The sequence below is a fragment of the Fukomys damarensis genome, unplaced genomic scaffold, assembly GCF_012274545.1.
Source record: "Fukomys damarensis isolate Sample0158 unplaced genomic scaffold, DMR_v1.0_HiC HiC_scaffold_30, whole genome shotgun sequence".
NCBI classification, from domain to species: Eukaryota; Metazoa; Chordata; class Mammalia; order Rodentia; family Bathyergidae; genus Fukomys; species Fukomys damarensis.
The window spans coordinates 41,342,954-41,364,218 of record NW_022900942.1 but is presented as its reverse complement, the minus strand read 5'-3'; the positions used below and the strand labels follow the sequence as shown (position 1 = coordinate 41,364,218).

The 21,265-nt window shown below is 34.2% G+C and overlaps 1 long non-coding RNA gene across 2 annotated transcripts in view; it reads right to left on the bottom strand.

Moving 5' to 3' along the window:
* LOC104856948 overlaps positions 1-21,265 on the bottom strand; it is a 70,666-nt gene that overhangs the window by 16,809 nt on the left and 32,592 nt on the right. For both annotated transcript variants that reach the window (XR_004514815.1, XR_778745.2), the window contains exon 2: positions 17,795-17,872. This is a non-coding gene — a long non-coding RNA (uncharacterized LOC104856948). The remainder of the gene's footprint in view (positions 1-17,794; positions 17,873-21,265) is intronic.

Here is a 21,265-nt window from a genome sequence, read left to right as displayed (position 1 = left end):
TGTGATCAGAATTGGGGAAAAAATTAAGTTTGTGACCCGCGGTACCACTGTATTGAATGCAGCAAATTTCCTCTTTTTTATTTATTTATATATATATTTTTTGGGGGAGGGTACCAGGGATTGAACTTGGGTCCTTGTGCTTGCAAGGTAGTCCACTGAACTGCTGAGCTAAATCCTCAGCCCAAATTTCCTCTTTTTAGTGAGAAAAACTACCAAGCACTGAAGACCTTGGGGGATTCAAGATCATTGAAATCCCTAAGAAATGGAATCTTCTCTTACAGGTGATAGAATTCAAAAAATGGTGCTGCCTCCAAGGAAGGATTCAGTTGAAAGATGCATAATCAATCAGCATCACTTTATTATACTTGGGCTATATTTACCATTTCAAGGACTTGGCAGTGAATTTGACTGTTTCTGTTATAAAGGACCCTGTAAGTGGTTTCTGGAGCATGACTACATGTTACATGAAAATGAGGGCAGAGACCTCTTTAATGGAGTGAATGGTACCACTGAAGGTTCAGTGAGCCTTAATCTGTAAATGTTTAACCTAAGTGAGAGACATTAAACTTGACATTTGACCACAGTGGCAAGAATGAAAAGCATTGAGATTAACTGTGCTATGTTATAGAAGTGTTAGAAAGTATCAATTCTATGAAAACTTAATAAGATAGCGAAACATCTATAGGAATGGTGATGGAAGAGAAGATCAGTTCTCAGGTAGGAAATGACATGATTTAATTAAAGGGAGACACAGACATCACTATTACGAGAGTTTCTTGGAGAAAGCTCTACTTGAGTTAGAATTTTATAGATTCTGCCGTTTGAGTGCTTTTTAAATCTTATTAAAATAGAGAGATTAAGCAATGGTGGCTGTTTTTGCTACTGAGCTGGTATTTCTTTTCCAAAAAAATGTCTGCAGTGCTCTGTGGAAGAATGAATGCTACGGAGGCATCTCCTTCTTAAAACTTGTTCCTTTAAAAATCGAGCTTACTTGCCATTTCACACAGTAGGTTCCTAAGCTGCTTGAGTGGACAATTGTTGCTTTGATGACAGAATAAAACAGAAAAACTGTCTGTGAGAACATTGCCACACATGAAAATATAACAAAAGGCGAAGGCTACGCATAATTGTTTTTTTTCTCATAAACTATCCTCTCTTTGTCCCGAAGGAGTTACAAAACAAGTCAGAACCTGCTGTCTGTTTGGTGAGATGGTGCCACGGCTGAGGATTTTGTCCCATGTGGCCCTTTGTTCATAAGCAGAGGAAAGCAATGCCAGGTCTACTCAGAGAAGTGTGGTGTCTTTACTTCTTTTATAGGAATAAATGCAATATGGAAAAGAGGTAAATACAGCATGTTTATTGCACGTGGTACAGTAAAAGTTGTAAAATACTTTTCGCCAATGTCTGCCACTTAGTTCAAATGTTTAGTTCATGATCATTACATCGACAAAAGTCTTTCCAGTCCTGAGAAGTAAACAGTTTTCAGTTTGCCATAATTAATAGTAATTATGGGAACAAAGCAATATCTCCTGATTAAATGATGGGACGGCTGACTGGACACCGTGAATCTCAGTGTGCAGACAATAGTTCGGGGAAAGTGAACTCTATAGAAAGATTTGGAAGCCTCTTACCTCTTTATGAAACATAGCAGATGAGTAAAGAGAAAAGAAATGTAATTAAATTGTAGGATCAATCAAATGTACAGGGACTTCTCAGCCTTTAATTCCTTTGAACATGTTGCTTTTATACCTTAAAGCATGAAGGACACCAGGAACAAGACATGTCATCATGTAGGATGATAGATTCTCTGGAACCAGAACACTTGCATATGAGATATTTTTAACTTAAGGAGATGATATATCCTTTGGGCAAACTTGCTGTTAGAGTTATCAGACTCCCAAGTGGGGAACAGAATTATCCATATAGATTTAGTCTTTATATCCTTTGGTATTGATGCCTTTAGGAACAGCTTAGAGAACTAAACAATTTAGATGTCAATAGATATCTCCATATTCCAACATTTTAAAAATGTGTTTTACATAAGTATGAAAATGTTTACAGCCAGGAAAATGTTCAGTGGATTCATGGATGCTGTGCATGAAAATATTGTGAAATATGTTCACTAGAAGTCTCCTTCTCTGAATGGCTAAGAAGCCCATGAGAGAAACTTTCGTTAAAGAGAGGAACTAAGGAGAAAACCTTGGCTCAAGACACACCATGTCAGTCATTAGAGGACATACATATGCCTCTTGGATTTGAGCTGTGGTTTGAAGTCAAGCCTAAGTAGAAACAGAGCCCTGAGAAAATATCTGAAAGAGTTGTTTTGTGGCCCTATATCAGGCAACCTCCAGTAAAGCATCATAGCAAAAAAGATAGTGAAATTTTCTTGACCTTAGCCACAGAACATCTAGCATATTTAGCTATTTTGAGATGTCAGCACATCCCTCATCTGTTCTTAATTTCTATCTGTTAAATGGAAATAACTGTACCATTATGCAGTGTTATAAATGGCAGTGGATCTTGCAACATCACCCAATTGGTATATAATAGAAGGACTAGAACACGTATTACAGATTACCTATCAATAAACCAAACAGGACATTAAGAGAAGAAAGAGAGAGAGGAAAATATGACTAGAACAAACAGCTTTTATTTTCCTCCCTTCCTTTATTTTTATTTTAAAATATTAATATTACTTATAAAAATTCATCAATGGACACCAATTCTATTTACTTGCAGTTCTATACTTTTGAGATACTGTATGTTAGCTTCTTTATGATATTTACAACTCAAACACTGTGGCTTGAGCAGTGGCATATTACGGATGTGCTCAGTAGTTTAAGCCTCTCCTCCAGCAGCAGTTCCCCCACTGAGAGAGAACCCACACTGCCAGGGTGGTAGCCAGCATTTGTGAAAAATTCCGTGGTTGAGGAATAGTGATTGCTACGTACCTTGAGCAACACCTCTTACTCTGTTAAATTGGTGAATGGCAGAAAGAGTTTTGTTGGTGAAATCAGTTATTTGGTAATCAGATAGGTAAATAATAAAAACAAATGTTTCTTGATGTAATGAGAAGGAATTCAATTTGGACTGACAAAAATATTAAGTCACTCCCTACCTTTGTGAGCACAGAGCATATGAATCCAAGGAGTTGATTCATCTTCATGTTAAATATGATGCCCATGTAGTCCATGGATTTTAGAGGATGAACAGTTGCCAAATGATGAAACAACAGAACCCTACGACTGGAAAGAGGTCATTTTTATCTTGAGTGGACTTTTAGGTGAGGTAGTACTCAGGCCATAAAAAAAGAATGCAGGGACTAGAGGTTTACAGACCAAATGGAATGAATAATGCCGTGGCTTAACAATAAGCATCGTGTGTGTGTGTGTGTGTGTGTGTGTGTGTGTGTGTGTTTTAAAGCAGGTACTGTTTATGAAGCAGATGCCGTGGCTTAACAATAAGCATCGTGTGTGTGTGTGTGTGTGTGTGTGTGTGTGTGTGTGTGTGTGTTTTAAAGCAGGTACTGTTTATGAAGCTAAATTTGTCTGATGACTGGGTCTCAATGTAATGTTGATTGTAAAGTTGTGAGATTAGCTACCCATCACGGAGTTCCACATACTTCAGTGGCTCCTCTTGTCTCTAAAGTGAACTCAGTATTTAGAAACAATCTCCTTGGTTTGAGTCAACTTCCAAAGCTTAAAAATGACTTCTTTTAGTGGATATTTTAATCAGTTTTGCTCCCCAATGGGAATAAAACCCATGGGAAGAGATTTAGCTTTGCTGCTATTTAATTCAGTGCTTGAAAGCAATCTCCTAAGGCGCGTGTCCCCAAAACACACACAGAACTCATACTGAAAAAGTTATCTTTCCTCAACAGATTTTTAGGGTTGAAGAAGGGATATAAAAGGAAAGTGCGTTTAAAAAAAGAGATGTTATTAAATGCGAATGTGGACTAGAGGAGATAACATAAAGCATTTTTGCAGCACTTCTGAGGAGTTCCTTTGTGGAGGAGGACTATGGACACCTGCAAAAGTGGCATTAAATAAATAATGCTGTGGAAAGTACATCAGGATCTTAGATGTGTTATGAGCACAGATTTGCAGAGCTGAATTAATGAGGCCATGTTGTATTAAATCATTTGACAACCTCTATGCTATTTGTCATTGAAATGTAACTTAATATACATTTTCTATGCTATAAAATGCTCACCTTCAGATCAAGTGTAATACAATATGAATACATACATGCGTATTGATATTTGTATTTTTCTTAGCCTAATTCTCTATGGGAACACAGAGTCAAAGAGTATACCTATAGATGGTGGTCAGGGAAGGCAATATAATTATAGCCCCTTTTCAGGTGGCACCTAAGAAAATACTAAAGAATTTTTCCTAATAAGGAAGGCTAGAGGTTTATTTTGTGGAATATGGAGATATTTTAACCCGCCTTTCTTCTCCTTTGACACACTGTCACCAGATCCATCTTTTCCAATCTCCAAATTTATCATACTGCTCTCGAATTTATAATGATTTTATGGTTACCTGTTTCGCATAGCGCATATTCAAATTCCTTCACCTGGCAGTTCAGACTTTTCACCTACACGAAACTCCCCTGTGAATAAAGTGCGGTTTTGGTATTTGCAAGGTTTACTTCACACATGCTTGACTGTGCTTTTCCACAGCCTTTCTCTCTGTTTACATTGCAAGATCTTATTCCTCCTAAAATCAAAGGTTCTGTGTATGAGAAAGAAAAATAAAACATAGGCGTGGCTTTCTGCTACCCATTTTTGTAATTCTAGAACGAAAAAGAAGAACAAAACTATAAAAATTCCTTTTCATGAGAAAAAATAGCTTGCACACAAAGCTATGCAGAGATATTCAGTAGCAATTTACATAATCAGCATGGATTCCAAGTGTCTCTATGCCTGATTATATTAGATAAAAACAGTTTTCACAACATAAATTCACTTGGCTGTCCCAGATTCCTGTGTATAATCAGGCAAAAAAAATCGCTTTACCTTAAATGGGAAGAGTACGTTCTAGGATCAGAAACTTGTAGCAGTGTGCCAAGGAAGTGACATTGTTCTTATCCCTCCAGAAATTATACATTATCCAAGACTGAATTTTACCAATGGAATGAGAAATGCCTAAAGAATACATTGAGAGAGAAATGTCCAAGAAATGGAAGGGAAGAGATGTATGCAGACCCAATGAAAGACAGGCTGGCACCATACCCCCGATTCTCCTTGCCAGCCCTCCCATCTGTGGCTAGGCTCTGTTAAGGTAGGATAAAAAAAATCTGTGCTCTGAAATGTGTACCTCTCAATGATTCTTTTTCCTTTTTGGTTCAAGTTAAAGATGAATTCCAACTTTAGGCTAAGAGGACAACAGTGTTTTTTTCTACATCTGAGATGTGTGAAATTGGGGAATGCGTTACTTTTATAGAGCTTAGCTCTGACAGGAGTAGCATGAGAGGTAGGTTAGAGTCCTCCAATGAAAAGAAACAACAATCTCATTCTTCACTTTCCCAATAAAGAGTTTGAACCCCGCACCTGATTAGAGGGCTGCTGAAAAGCACACCTGACTTTTATCTCCTTTCTTCATCTGATGCTTCCAAGGATTATTTCTTAAAATCCTAGGTTGGTCTCATTCCCCTTTCTCCTCCCCTGTCTCCACAGGAAACTACAAACGTAATACATCATTGTTCAGGAACTGGTGGTGGTGGTGGTGGCAGATAAAGGACTGTGTTTGAAGGAGGAAGAGGAGGCCATTTTCAACTATGCCAGCACTCAGGTCCATGGTTATGGTGCCTTAGTGGCAAGATTTGGGAGAGCACAATTTGGTGATAGCCTAAGTTTTGTTTCACAAAGGTAATAGTACTGAAGGTTAAGGGAAAACAGGTAAAGAGGTCTATGTTTAAATAAACATCTCAGTCTGTTTCTTTATGTTCTATTCAGCTCAGGCAAAGACTGATAGAATAATTATTCTTTCTTTGGCTAGAGAGGCAACTATTTTAATATCCTAAAAGCATAAAAAACACTCACTTAATTTTGTCCTACTCTCCTCATTAACAAAAAAAATTGCTAATTTTGTGGGTCAGAAGATTCTAGAACAAGAAAAGGATCACATTTTTATTTGGGTAACAAATATTTTACCCTCTTTTTTCTGTTACACTTATAAATGGAGAATATTTCTCTGTCTCTCTCCTTCTCATACACCCACGCATGCACACACATATACACATACTCGAGAGTAATGTCAGAGAAGACCATATAAAATATCAAATAACATTGTTTATTACTTTAAGCCAGTAGTCTACAGAATTTCTATGATTCATCCTGGTTTATGAATTAAATTTCAATTTTTTTGCATATGGATATTTACATTTCTAGTATCAATTTTTGAAAAGACTGTCCATCTCCATTAAATTTATTTATATATAATATATTTAAAAATCAATTATACATACATGCACAGGTCAATGTCTAATGTTTGTATTTTGTTCCATTGATCTATTTGTCTATCTTAATGCTAATATTGCAACACCTTAAATGTCTTGAAATTATATCTCCAACATTGTTCTATTTCAACATTGTTTTGGATATCTTAAATCCTTGACATTTGCATATGAATTGTGGAATCAGCTTATCATAATTTGAACAAAAAATGGTTGAAATTGCAGTAGAAATTTGCTGAATATATAGGTAAATTTGAAAGGTTAATGTTTTAACAATATTGAAACTTCTGACTCATGGAGATCATTTCTTTCATTTAGATTTTTCGTTAGCCAAGCAATGTTTTTAGTTATCAGTATATAGGAATTTTTCATATTGTTTATCATATTTTTCTGAATAGTACAAATATTTTGATTACTGTTTTAAATTTATCATTTTAAGCCTTTATTTCTGATTGTTGCTAGTATATGACAAATTTTTGAATATTTATGTTGTTTTCCAAAATTCACTTTATGGTATATTTTCTGTAGATTCTATTATAAATATTTATAAGTAATTATCTTGGTAAAAAAATTTTAAAAATTACGTTTTGATTTCGTTCTGGTTTACTGCATACTTTTTTGGGGGGGGGCTTTATTGCAGTGACTGTAAATTCCAACACAACACTGAACAAAAATGATGAGAATGGTGACTTGTCCTGTTCCAAAAGTTATGTGGGAAATATTGAATGTACATATTTTTGTACATGCTTTTCAGTGAGATAAGGAAATGTTCATTCTAGCATGCTGTGATGTTTTATCAGGAATAGTTGCTGAATTTTAACAAGTGCTTTTTTCTGTAATTAAAATGATGAAGTATCTTTCAGTTTTTAATCTATGAATATGAGAAAATATATTGTTTTATTTTCATATACTCCACCAAACTTGAATCTTTCATTTAAATTCTACTTATGTAAACCACAATAGACTTTTTTATATTTTTGTCTTCAAATACTAAAGTTTTCCCCACCTTTTACCACTGATTTCATGGAACATATTGATTTGTTGTTGTCTGTTTTAATAATGCTTCTTTGATATCAAGGCTTAGTCTATATTCTAATACTTAGACCCTCTGGATATTATCTTATAGGATAGAAAGAGTGAATGGCAAACACTGGAGTGAGGTGGAATCTCAGTGTTTTCATCTGCATCTCTTGGATGACCAGTGATGTTAGACATTTTTTCATATGTTTATTTGCTGTTTTTACTTCTTTGTCTGAGAAATGTCTGTTTATTTCAGATGCCTATTTTTTAATTGGGTCTTTATATTTGGGGGATCTTATTTTTTTGAGTCCTTTATGTATTTTATATAGTAGACCTTTGTCTGAAGAACAGCTGATAATTTTTTTTTTCCACATTGTAGTTTGTCTCTTAGCTCTGTTAATGGTTTCTCTTGCAGTGCAGATGCTTTTTAAAAACATGAGATACCAGTTGTTGACTTTTTGTGCTAGTTCCTGTGCTACTGAGGATTTATTCATAAAGTCTTTTCCTATGTCCATGTCTACCTGATTTATCTTCCAGCAAGTTTAGTGTTTCTGTTTTAATATTTAGATCTTTAACCCACTTGGGTTTTAGTTTAGTGCATGGTAAAAGATAGGGGTCTAGTTTTAAATTTGGCAAGTTGAAAGCCAGTTTTTCCAACACCATTTATTAAAGAGGCTATCTTTCCTCCAGGGAGGATGGTTGGCTTCTTTGTCAAAGATGAGTTAGTTGAATATGTCATGAGTTGTTTCTGCTTCTTCTAATCTGTTCTCTTGATCCTTGGATGTATTTATTTTCAAATTCTGTGCTGCTTTTATCTCAGTGGTTTTGTAGTATAGTTTCAAGTTGGGGATTGTAATACCTGCTGCCATGTCTCTGTTGCCTAGAATGGCTTTTGCTCTTCTAGGGCTCTTCTGCTTCAAAATAAATTTTTTATTGTTTTCTCTAGTTCTGTAAAACATATTGTTGGACTTTCAATAGCAATTGCATTGAATCTGTATAGCAGTTTTAGAAGTATGGCCAGGCCATTTTCACTATATTAATTCTTCCTACTCAGGAACAAGGAATGTCTTTCCTTTTCCTTCTTTCTTTTTTCTTTTTTTTTTCTTTTTGTACTGGGGATTAAACTTGGGTCCTTGTGTTCTTTAGCTTTTCTTATATCCTCTTCAATCTCCTTTTTTCAGAGTGTTGTAGTTCTCAATTTAGAGGTCTTTTACTACCTTCATGAGATTGATTCCTAGATTTTTCATTTTTTGAATGCTATTGTGAAAGTAATTTTTTTCCCTAATTTCTTTGTCAGTGAGTCTGTTATTTGTGTACAAGAAGGCTATTGATTTTTTGGTGTTTACCTTGTATCCAGCTACTGTACTGAATCTGTCAATTAAGCCTAGAAGACTCGTGGTAGACTTTTTTGGATCTTCTATGTACAGTATCATGTCATCAGCAAATAATGACAGTTTAACTTCTTCCTTTCCGGTCTTTATTACTTTTATCTAAATGCTGTGACTAATGTTTCCAAAACTATATTGAACCAGAGTGGTGATAATGGACATACTGTCTTGTTCTTGATTTTAGTCTGAAGCTTTTCAGTTTTTGACCATTTACTATGATGTTGGCAGTTGGTTTTTCATAGATAGCCCTTACCAAGTTGGGATAAAGACCATCTATTCTAATTTTTTGCATGGTTTTTATCATGAATGTGTGTTTTCTTTTGTCAAATGCTTTTTCTGCATCTATTGAGATGGTCATATGATTTTAGTCCTTGACTCTGTTAATATGGTATATTGCATTTATTGATTTACTTTTGTTGAACCATCCTTGCATCCCTGGGATAAATCCTACTTGGTCAGGGTATATGATTTTCTTAATGACCCTCTGTCTTCTGTTTGCCATTATTTCTTTGAGGATTTTTGCTTCTATGCTCTTTAGGGAGATGGGCCTGTAGTTCTGTCTTTTGGTTGGATCTTTCCTTGGTTTTGGAATCAAAGTAATACTTACTTCCAGGAATGAATTTGGAAGTATTGCTTCCCTTTCAATTTCATTGAAAAATTTAAAGAGTATTGGAAATAGTTCTTCTATAAATTTTTTGTGTATCCCTCCCTCTGCAGTATGAGGTCTTATATTGAAATTGTAATTCTTCATATCTCAGAATGTGATTTTATTTGGACATGTGGGTCACACTAAAGTGAAGTGAGCCTTCTGACCAATAAACTAATACCCTTTTAAGAAGGAGAAATTTGTAGATAGACATGGCACAAGGAGAAATCTATATTAAGATAAATGTAAAAATTGAAGTGAGGCAGCACAATACAAAGAATTCCAAAAATTGCCAGCCAGCTAATAGATGCCAGGGAAGGCATAGAACAATACTATTTTACAGCTCGCAGACAAAAGTCTGCACTGCTGACACCTTGATTGTGGACTTCTGGTCTCCCTAACTGTGAGACAAATTTCTGTTGTTTAAACTTTCCAGTTTGCAGGGATTTGTCCTGGTAGCACTGTCAAGCCAAAAAGTAAACTGTGAAGAAAAATCCATTTTTTATTAATATCTTAGCCAGGAATGAGGCGATAATTGCTTCTCATTCAGAACACAGAAGTGGGATAGCTTCAGTATTATTGACATAGCTTATATAACCAATTAATAAAGATAAGTTAGCAGACTCAATTCTGGGAAAATGCCATTTTAGAAATCAACAATTCCTTTTTTGTAGATAGCATTCAAGATTGCACCTGAACCTAAGTGTCTAATAAAAGAGTTCAGAGTTCATTTCTCTGAGTTCCCAAAGAGATGTTCCCAAAAAGAGGCAGTGTGATGGTGAAGCAGGGAGCAACCGAGAATTGCTTCCCAGTGTGAGTAAAACAAAGGTAAATTGGTATTTGAATCAGAAAAAAGGAAATCAGTCACAGTAAAAGAAAGCAAGAACCCTGGCTCGGGTGATGAGGAGCCAGAGACCTGTGAGGTGGGACCCTCATTATCTCCCTACCAACCAGAGTGGCATGTCACAGAGTGTTATCCCAGGGGCTCATGGTAAATCCGCAAGCCACAGACCATCAAGTCTAGTCCAAGAACCTTGGAGACCTTCATGTTAGCATTGTGTCCACTATCCTGTTCTAATTGCTTCCATTCACAATGATTTCTAACACCATGTAGGAATTTACAAGGTGATTAGCATGTGCAGTTTAAAGAATAACTGAGAAACTGAACTAAATGAACCAAACTGTAACATAACAAAATATTTTAAGAGTCTAGCAAATGTTTCATGCAAAAAAATAAACATTTTGAAATTAATAATTTCTTTAAAATTCCTAAATTAATTTCTTGAAGTCCTCCTTTGGTCTCATATTATAGCCCATGGCTGATTAACCTGTGATCCTTGCCTTCAACAGTGATTTTTTTTACATGCTTTTGTTATTTATCTAATGGAGAACTATGGATATGATGACAAACTAATGTTAAGTAGGAAAGTTTACCTTGCCAAATATATCCATTAAATATAAATCTCTACCCTTAAATTATTAGCAGTAGTTTTAATTTCTTGGAAAGAAAAATTTTATAGGTTAAAACTAAGGAGCCCCTGATATTATTCATTTTAGTTTCCTTACATTTCCACTAATTGAGGAATATGACCCAAGTATAGCATTTGCTGGTAGCATAGGTTTTATTTAATACAAAACCTTCCTTATCTAGAAAGAACAGCAAAGCCAGCCTGTGGCACACACATTTGTCTATAAAGTAGGAGTATTTTCATGGGCGTTGGCCTTTGGGGAGAGAAAATGCAGAGCAAAGAATAGGCTGTGAATTTTGAGTAGATGCATATTTAGCTGAGTTGAAGCTTTTCTTTGGGCAATGTGTTTTGAATTTTTTCTCCCTTAAAAATTCTAATGTTTTCTCCTGAGATTTAAAGGAAAAAAAAAAGCTATTAATGAATATTTTCAGGGAAGGAGACCAGACAATGAACTTCATTTTCTTTCTCAGACACCTCACAATACCTCGTAGCATCATTCTCACATTTATTGGTTTATCTACCTAGTCAGGTGAGTTTTACTAAAGACGAAACACACTAGAGAAACCCAAATAAAAAGTCAGAGAGCTCTCCATTTTGTTGTGAAGCCATTTCATTATTCACTGTCTAGCACTTAAAAGCAAAAACAAAATGCAATCACATAAGAGTAATGAACATGAATATAATAGACAGCTTCAGAGACCATGAACTGACAGCCTTTTTCAAGCTTACAATTTTCCCTAGAAAGGAATCGAGTTTGATTTATCTTTTTTTGAGATATGGTCAGGTTAGCCTTGAAGGATTCTATATAGCAAAATGGTGGGAATCTGAAGTTAGCCTTATTCTAGGCTAAAACATTTTATTCTTCACGTATCCTTGCACTATATAACTTTTTACAACTTGAGAAAATTCATTATATGGACATTATCAGTGTTGCTCTGGGAAGAAGTTTACTATGAGTTTTTGAGAGGAGATAGCACCACTGATGACAAATGAGTAGAAACAAGATTTTAATCTACTTTGTTTCTTATATACCATTTGAGATGGTTCCATGAATAAAGCTGCAGGTAAATAAATGTAGTTTTTTTGGTGATTCTTCAGATTTATTGAATTTTTTAAAGAAAGACATGCAAGAAAAATATAGATATAGATAGCTGGTGGTCACCGTTTTTTAATGATGTTTCCAAGTACTACACTAATGCATTTTTATTTTAAATGCACCTAATTTAAAATAACAAAGTAATTTATCTAATAATTATACAGAATTATTGCTGAGTGTATCTTGAGTCTAAGACAGCACCGGAGTAAATGATTCAGGTTGTTAGTTTGTAGTTACAAATTCTCAGTACTTTATAAACCCATTGATTCAGTTGATATTGTGGAGGTGAGCTTGGGAGTTTTCAATTTCTTTTTAGCTCCACCAGAAATAACTAAATTAGGGGATTAAGGGAAAGTTTAAGGATTATTGTCTTTGATATGTTTATAAAATAGAGTATCTTAGTAATATTACTTTGTTGTTTTAAAATAATTGCAAATTCATAGAAAATTTTCAGTATTACAAAGTAATCCTATATTTACTTTACATAATTTTCATAATTATTTACATCTGTCACACTTGACTTAGTGTTTTCTTTCCTATCTCAGTTTTCTTTCTTCGTATCATTTACCTCACTGGTGCGGCCGCCTGCCTCCTACCTCATAAGTGCAAGGTCCCGCATTCCACCCATGGTACCAAAAAAAAAAAAAAAAAAGATTTATTATCAAAGAGGCATAAAGGAGTCATGATATCTTCAGTATGTCTGATCGAATGTCATATCTTGTTAGTTTTTTTTGAATTCCAACAGCACTTTTCAAGACAATGGACTTAAATGTGACAACGCATGAGAGGCAAGTTGTGGCTAATCATGATAGTCAGAATTAGGTTACCAAAGGTCAGTTGCTACACACAAGGACAGTTAATTATGGACAAACCTACAGAACAGTTGTGAGCTGTAGATCATGAAGCACTCACTACATTCTTAGACTTTACACAGGTGAGAGACAGAATGTCTCAATAAAGTTTTATACAATGTGCATATTAGACCACAACTGATTTCTGAACAACTCACAGTTTATATATTTTTGTGTTAATTAATAATATATTAATTTTACTAATAAAAAGCAATTTCTAATATGCATTATTCTAACTAATTTAATATACACCAGAATTGACACTTTCACTGAAATGTCCGATGGCAGAGTGTTAAGATAAATATTTCTCAGGGGCCAAAAGTGAAGATACGTATCATTTATGTGGTCAATCATTAAATCAGTTGGTTACTCTGGTATATAGATCAAAGTTAACATCAGACTCTCCACACACACATACTATTGCCTGTCCTGAAGTACTTTAAAATAAATTGTAATCATTATAATATTCATTATTAAGTATTTCAGGATTCTTTTTCATATTTATTTATTTGTTGGTACTGGGGATCGAACTTTGGTCCTTATGCTTGCAAGGCAGGGGGCGGAACCACTGAGCTAAATCCCCGGGCTCCAGGATTCTTTTTCAAAATGTAAGTATTTACATAGTAATAATATGATTAATTTAAAAACATTAGCAATAATTCACAAACAATTTAATAACCAATAAAATATCACCTTCTGTTCAAGGATATCCTGTTTTTCTTATTTACCTCAAAAAGACCAACTTAAAATGGCCATTATATGTTGTTGTTATACTCCTTAAGTTACTTTTAATATCCAATAGACTTTTGAGATGTCTTTCTACCAATTTACCTACATATTGCATATTTTAGATTCTTGTAATGGCTTCTTTTGTGATATTATTATATTTTCCTTTACCCTTGTAATTCATATAAATAAGCTAATTTTTAATGTTCAGTTAAAAGCAAGGATTTTGTCACAGCACTTATTTAACTGCATATTGATACTCCTCAGTTTGAGGATCTTTATAAACCAATGTTATTTCATTATGATTCAATTACTTTATTAACTTTTTGGTGTTCACTCTGTCACAATGTTGGTCAATGCAATCTCTTTCAAGCTAACACTTTCGTTCTATTAACATGACCGTATTTTCTATCTTATGCAATATTTTTCAGAAAACAGCAAAATAAGAAATGATTATTTTGAGGTTTTTATAAATTCTACCTCCCTCTAGCTATATTAGGCTAAGAAAATATAAAAATTCAAAAGATAGTATTAGCTAGCAAAAGCCAGTGGTGGGATGTAAAAACATGTCATGATTTAGTAGGTCTTTTGCCAGGGTTCAAGATGCTTAACAATAAAATACCATGAATATATCATGATGGTGGCTAATGAATCTTGTGTAATTTGGTCAGTGCCTACCCACTTTAACTTCATGTGGGTCTCTTTTTATTGTTTCTAGATCCTAGCAGTCAGATTTCTCTCTTCTACAACATAAAGCTCTTTTTTGTCTCACAGCTTTTAAGCCTGTAATCCCTCATTCCTGGAATGTTTTTCAACAGCTTTTCAATTGGCTATTTTCTCTTTCCTTTATTCCAAGTTAAAAATGTACACCTCACAAAGACATGACTTGGCCACAGTCATTGCAAGAAGTCCATATCTCTCCCTTCCAGAAACTATCTGAAATCTCCTACAGATTGTCTAATTTGGGCGTCATTTAACTTCTATTACTGCAACACAGGCTACCTGAGGATGTGCTTGTTAAGGAATAGCTGCATAAGTCCATAAATTTTATGAATAATGAAAGGAACATGAAAAAGTTACTTTATTCCTCAGTCTCCTCATCTATTACATGGTCTGATAATCAGTGACCTGCACACCTTCCAGGATCTTTATTCAAAATAAAAATACATCAGAATGTGACTACCGATTCTAATATAAGAATGAAATTTTATTTTTATTACTATCTTCATCTTAATCATCATCCCATTATTATCATCATTGCAAATGCAACTAAAATCATAAAATTCATTTTTCTACTAGTTCTTGTGAAATAGGCAGCTCATATGACAGCTGGATATATATCTATAATCATTTCTAATTTTCTTTCTTTGGGAATATACATACACCACTCACTTACTTGCTAAAAAAGTAAAATGATTGCTACAGTATTTTTGCCACCAATGAATTGTTTATGTGTGTTTTGTTGCTTTGTAACAGATGAGCAATTTCTCAAGGAAAAACTGCAATGTTGAATTAAAGTGAAAAGCTGACTTGACTTTTAAGTAAACTTTATGATATTCCAGTGTGAAGCCAGATTTAATTAGTGTGTTATATTGGTAGTTCACTTTGACAGGGAACTCAGACTGGTTCCAATCAAGTGAACATATATCCTGGATAAAGCTTTCTGATATTGTCAAGTTTTCCTAAAGATGCCACTACCAAGTGGCTTTTTAAAAAGAAAATATAACTAAGATCTTATATTTTTCCTTTCAATATACAAAAAGAATAGATATGTTATGAAATATTTATAAAATGATGACTTTAAAATAATTCAAAATGTTAATGTATTAACAGATACATAACTTCACTGTTAAAATTTTAGTGTGCTATATTATATTATTGATACAGGTATCAATATGTGCATAAAATGAGTTTATATATTTAGACTCCGTATATAGTAATGACTACATGTGTGTGTAATTGTACATATAGCACAATTATCTAGTTTACATATGTGTGTAAAAATACATAAAATTTACATAAATACATGTACATATGCAGAGAATCATGCTCCATTTAAATTATGATCTCACTACATGTAAAGTTTTTCGTCCTGCATCTTCCCTCACTGAACAATTGTGAACATTGTTTTATGTAATCCCACTTCTTAACCTCACTTCATTTAGGGGCCCTTTTTGTAGCATGTATTTGTGTACAAAAGAGTTTTCATTCTGTATATAGTAATGACTACATGTGTGTGTAATTTTACATATAGCACAATTATCTAGTTTACATATGTGTTTTAAAAATACATAAAATTTACATAAATACATGTACATATGCAGAGAATCATGCTGCATTTAAATTATGATCTCACTACATGTAAAGTTTTTCATCCTGCATCTTCCCTCACTTAACAATTGTGAACATTGTTTTATGTAATCCCATTTCTTAACCTCACTTCATTTAGGGGCCCTTTTTGTAGCATGTATTTGTGTACAAAAGAGTTTTCCAGACAACTGAACTCGAGTTAATTAATTTTGCAAATGCTTCATCTTGTGTATACTCGCTGGCCCTCTGGGGCTACCGTCCCAAGGGGGAATAGAGCTCAACTGGCACAGCCTCAGTCCATAGAAAACCAAGGCAAACTTTCCCTTCCAACGCAGCCACCGCTGTGCTGATTGCATCAGAAGTGTCATGGAGAGAAAGGCACATTTCTCAGGACTCTAGTTATAAATTTTCTTAACAACTGCAAAAAGAAGACTGTACATGTATAACCAATGTACTTTACTGCAGGATGGAAACTAGCTAGAGATAATTAAGGTTTGGAGATCAGGGTATACGTAGAAAAAAATTGGGATTGTGAATATGGCAATCCTGGAATCCAACGCAAGAAGGAAAAATAAAACCTGTCTGTGTCCATCTTTGCTTTGATTTGCTGCATTGCCTTGAGGGTGCTGCCACTCCTTGGAAAGGATGCAATATATTAAGGCATTTTATTTCTGAGAGACTTAGCCTGAGTCCACAGATAAGCCATTTTATATTTCATCTTTCTGCAGTAGTAATGTGGAAAAGTATTACATCAAATTCACCAGTGTGAATTTGTGCAAATGGAAACACACACATATACACAGTACAATGAATATTTTTCACATAGAACACAATGTAAGTCCATTTGATAGGAGTCACTTCATTTAATTCAAGTACTGCACACAGCTTTCCTTACAGTATACAGTTTTACAAAGCTTTTGAAAATCACAGCATCAGATATCACTTTGCACATCCTTCTCTACTTCAAGACACATCCAGGGTCTATTGATTCATAAGAAAAGAATTCTAATAAGTATAATCTGGAAATAGTAGGCCATGTCTGCTGGAAGTACAGTTTTTCTTTACGCTTGCAGTAGAAAAAATTCTCAAGTATGCTATGCTTTCTCTTTGGGTACCATTATTTAATTACTTAAGAACTCACCAGTTATTGACTTGTTTTCATCTTTCTTGTTTAAAATTATATCAATTTTTAAGCTTCACAAAGCATCAAATATATCTGTGTATAGTAAACTAAATTATAAAAGAAAATGAACAATCTTCAAAGAACCAAACCTCTGGTCGTCACTATATCAGCAACCAGAGGAATGTTGGACAGATCACCTTGGCTTCATATTTTTTGGTCTTTTTATGTTAAAAATTACAGTGACAAGAAAAGCAGCCTTCAAGAGTCTTTAAAACACTAGTTTATGCTTTAAAATATTTATAGCAGTTATTCTGGACCCCGAAACAAGTTATATGCAAATACTCTCTACTGTCAATGACATCGGATAATTATCAATCACAAAATAATCTTTGATTTTAAGTAAAACCATGTCCATCTATCTTAGTGATTTGGAAAAAATAGTTATTTGTAATCAAGGCAGGCAAACTTGAGGCAAAGCTCGTAATGATTCACTAGCTGGCGCTTCTGGATTATAACCCAGGCCTCTTCGTAGCATTCCATTACTCATTGTTCATTAGGGTGGTCCTGGTGTGAGCTAGCACTCTTTTAAGCAACAGAGATAACAATTAACAAAAGGTAAAGTACTCTATTCCAGAGACCTTAAATTCTAGATTTAAAGATTATGAGGCTTAGCAATGCAAAACTCAGGAATATATGTAGTACTTACTTTTTGTGGGGAGAGGCCAGAGTGGTTCTTATGTGGGGTTAGGGGAAGACTGTGTCAAGAAAAGAAGGTGATTGTTTCCTGTAAAATAGAACAAAACCCTTTTCAACCTAAGTTCCAATAACTGAAATTTCTTCTATATTGGAGGGAGATATTTTACTTCAGACTCTAACACCCTTCTCTCCTAAAAGACTTCTGGATTGTTTTCAAGTTTCATTCTGAGAAAGGTGATGATGAATGTCTTCCAATATGCTGACATTCACTTTTGGCTCCTAATTTCCCCTCAGTCCTTGCCCAAGCAAAGCTTGCAAATTTATGACATAATTTATGATATTCTTGCTGAGAGCCTGATAGTGAATACTCCAAATCAAAGTTTAGAAGTGCTATCATTTGCATTGGCAATCAAACCGTTTTTAGATCACCACGGCTCTCAGTGAAAATGTCACAAAAGAAATTTCAGAGGCCACACAGTAAAGACAGAAGAACAGAAGATAAATTAAGAAAGACAAAAAGACCAACCAATAGGTTTTTTAAAATCACATGAAATAGAAATATGATGAAATGGAAATAAAAACAGATGCCGATTCCCTCAAATGTGCCTTTCATTCCTTCAGTGTACAGTCACAAGTTTGGTCTCCAAAGTCCATTTTGATCTGTCTGGTGAAATTAAACTTTTAAGATGCTGTGGGTTTTTTATTTTGTTTTCCTGAGAAGAAAATAAAGCCCTTTTATGCCAAACTACCCAGAGATCAAAGTACACACTGTTTACAGCATTCACAGTATACCCTGGTGTTAAATACATCAAGTTTGGCATATATGGAACTGAATTGGTGTTTTAGCTCTGCTCATTAAATGTTATATTAGCTCAGGCAAGTAACATGCTTACATCTACAAAATGTGGAGAGTATTTACCCACCTCAGATATTGATTCATGAATTAAATAAGATTGTACATGTAAAGTACTAGATGCTTCACACGTAAGCATTGAATAACTATAATATTTCACATAATTGTTATTGTTACTACATTTCTCTTTATCTATGGAGGTTTTGTTTCCATATTTACCTAATTCAAATACAATCTCTTCGTTTTGAAATACGATTATATATTTTTGTTCTTTTTAGAGGTACTTAGTATAGTCTTATAATTGTTTTGATCTAATAAGGTTATTTTAGCCTATTTTATTTCTCTATTCCTCTGAGAGCTTTAGCTATACAAAACTAACTCCATATATATATTTCTTGTACTGAGTTGGACTTTAAACATTTAAATAATTTTAAAAAATTATCATGGCCCCTAAATTTTTTCAAGTATTTAGAAATTCAGACTACTACAGGTGAGTGAGTACTTGCCATATTCTTAAGATTTTCATTGAAAGTTTTCTTTGTTGCCACCAAGAGAAATGAGCAGCTGGATTCTATGTGAGACCCTAGCATTACTGGACTGTATAAAATGTCATCATTTAGCTACCCAAGTTTTGGCTTCTGAAAGGCACACTTTCCTTATATATTACCCATCTTTTGCTTAAGTTAAACTGTAGTTGAACAAAGAGGCTGTCATTTCAGTAGTTTTTGTCACCTTATACCTTTCTTGTCTGAATTACATGAAATCATCATCTCATGAACCAAATAAAATAGACTTTTTAAAAATGCTCAATTTTCTCAGTTTTCTTTGATTTTACAACATGAGGAATTTGACATATGAAATTAGTGATGCTGGTAAAATCCTAGTGTATTTGCACAAAAACTACTTTTATATGTGTCCTGATTCCTGAGAAGACTAAAAACTTACGTGATGGTCTGAGAATCAAAGGAGTTAAAATGGACATTTGAAAGGCAGTGAAAGTTTATTATATGCCCTCATCCTATGTATTACATCAGCTGTGATTACTTTAAAAAATATATATATACTTTATACACACATGCACATACGTATGAGATAATAAAAAGCAAAGAAAGATGTTTTTTCTCTAGCAAATTGTGCCTTTAATAGCCACATAGCTATATTGATAAAATGTATTAAAATCATAAATTTTTGAAATCTGGAAAAGAGCTAGGGGATTATCCAATGTAGTGATTCCTAATCTAGGGTCCCTAAAGAGCTATTTTCAAAACGTTTTAAAGCCCTATATAGATTATATATAGGCCTATAATATAAATACACCAAAAAAGTTTCATAAACTATTTAGATAAGAGGACTGGGAATAAGAACAGAATGTGTTTGGATTTGCATAATTTATTTAGGTCTTATTCTTTTATAGATAAAGAAAGTAAATCAAAATGTTTGTTTCATATATTTTAAACTTTAAAATATAGTATATGTTTGTGATGCCTAATATTTACATTCATTTTGGGGAACCGGTATATATGTGTCTATATAATCATTTTACATACTCTTTCCCTCCTCCCCTGCTCTTCCCCTTATTTCCTTTCCCATCTACAAAACATCTATTTCTCTAGATGACTTAGTATGCTGATATCATTATTCATAAAGCCTTTTTTATTACTATTCAGTGTTCTTTTTATCTTACTTTCTGACTAAGTAGGGGAGGGAGAAGTGGCAGGGGTAGGGGAAAGGAAAGAAGACAAAGGAATAAATACAAGAAAAGGAAAAAAAACAGAAACAAAATCTTTGTAAATAGGGAGGGTGGAAGGGTTGAAGGGAGGGCAGGGGAGTGGGAAAAAAATAAGACCCAATATATGTCATGTGAAAGTACAAATTCCCAATGATGAACATCATCATACAAAATACCTAAAATGTACCCCAAAATAATGAATATATTAAAAAAACTCCCTTGTAAACATTCTAAAGGAAAAAAAATCCTGACACAACTGATTCTTTGTCCTCTGAGGGTCCAAAGGTGTCCAGGGGAAAGCCGTCAGATTACTACACTCTGATTTAAATATTTCTAGTGTTTATAACTGATGGTCAGTCACTTTCATCTCTAATTTTGCCCTGACTCCTTTGGAGCTTTGTATTATATCTTGTTCTCTGTGCAGTTAGATCCTGTGCATCTCCTGTTCCATTTATTCACATCCAAGACTACCCTTTTTCTTGCTATTATCATAATAATAACATACACACTAAACATGTACTGTACGGTAGCCAGTTTATCAAATACGAGTACATTACATGAATACTTAATTCATGGTAGTAACATTTCTATGAATTTCAGAAAATAAGACTCTCAAAATCTAAGTAACTTCCCTGAGATGGCTCCTGAGCATCTGGTCCAAGGTTGTCTCTCATGCATTCTGAGTTCTAAAACTGTTGTATTCTCAAATCAAAAGACAAACAACATGGACACGCAAACCTTATCAAGATTAAGTTTTTCAAATTATGAAAGTAGATGCCAGGTGTTTTTATCACTTCCTAACCCCCCCTTTCTGCTCCCTTTTGCCAATATTGAGCCCAATATATCAGCATCCTGCCCAAGCAAAGCCTTACCCTTCCATCATGACTTACCTATTGCTC